The following is a 1,509-nucleotide window of genomic DNA, read 5'->3' as shown; positions in this document are numbered from 1 at the left end:
TCGTGCCGACAAAACCCACTGACTTTTAAAACTGTCCGTCTGCCACTTGGGACAGAGAGAGGAACCTGACGAGCCTGAACACCAGCCTTGGCTGGACCGCTCGGGCCCTCCCATGTCGGACGCGAGTCGCCAAATCGATCGGAAGAGAGTACCGATTCCTCTCAAAAAGTCTGCGTGCCCGTTATTATAAAAGCAGCCCACCGGCCGCGGTGCCTTGCCCACAAACACACTTGGTGTCTGGGGTGATTCAGAGCCGCCGCGGCTCGAAAGTGTCAACCTGTTTTAAAAGTCATCGCTATGCCGGCACAGGTGACTTTCAAGTTAAAGAGTTCTCTTTATTGGCTTTCAAAAAAATCTGCAAAGTGTCACAGAGATTTTGAGAAACTCTTTTTTTTCTTTATATTATTATAATATAATATAATGTGTATATGTTTTCGAAAAGCATCCACCAGCAATCCATGGTGAGCCTCTCTCTGCTGGCAAGCTCCTCCTGCCTGAGCCCGACGCTGTCGAGGCTCAACACGATTTCAGACTGACAAAGAGTTCGAAAATTGCCGCCTGATGTAGCTTTAAATGCTGACAGGTGACTTCCGAGTGCTCTTGTAAAGGTCTCCGCTTTGAAATTGAGAGCCTTTTGCCAAGTGTCACTTTTTCAGGCACTCTTAAAGTGCACCTGGGCTGTCAGAGAAAGCTCTGAAAATCGTGTTCTCGAAAATCTCCGGGTACCCGACCAATCCCTAGGTGCCCGAATGACAAGTGTCAATTCGGCAGGACGGCCTCCCACCTCCGGCCGCAGATGCGTCACTAAATCCCCGCAAAGGGGGCTTTCTCATTTCGGCATAGGGGCTTCCGCGGCCAACTCATTAACCTGTGCTCGGACTTTTTGTGCCACAAGTGCAAGGGACCGTTTGCCGGCAGCTACTCGCACCCCCCCGCCCAGGGGGGGAATCCTCTGACCGGAGATCCGAAACGCCGGCCGAATCCATCCCCGTCGGACTTCCGAAGGGGTTCCCTCGACCGACTGACTTCCGAACTCCTTTCTGGGCTTAAACGGGTGGAATTCGGACCCTCTCGCAAGGGAGCCGAAGCCCGCCAGCCCCGGGAGGCCTCGGGGCCGCCGTTTTCAAGCCCGACCAAAAAACCCGAAAAATGGGGAAAAATGGGAAAAATTCCCACTCCCAAAAGGCTTAAAAGTCGGTTGGGCGGCAGCCCGGGTCGGTCTCTGCAGACCTGGAGGCGCTAGACACAAGTCTGGTAAACAGGCTAAGTCTCGACATGCCACCTCTTACTATCCTGCAGGTACCCCGCCAATCCCCCCGGAACCGGCTGGCAATTGGCGAATCAGCGGGACGAATTTGAATTCGTGACCGACTCTCTGACACCGAATCGCCGCAAACGCGTTTCGATTTTTCGGCTTCGGTACCTCCCATCAGACTTTGACTGGCCATATCTCCGGACTCACGTGTCGCAGCCGGGACCTTCAGGTACCGTTCGACGCGTCTAACCCTG

Source organism: Heptranchias perlo, unplaced genomic scaffold (assembly GCF_035084215.1).
Source record: "Heptranchias perlo isolate sHepPer1 unplaced genomic scaffold, sHepPer1.hap1 HAP1_SCAFFOLD_443, whole genome shotgun sequence".
NCBI classification, from domain to species: Eukaryota; Metazoa; Chordata; class Chondrichthyes; order Hexanchiformes; family Hexanchidae; genus Heptranchias; species Heptranchias perlo.
This window is presented reverse-complemented; position numbering follows the sequence as displayed.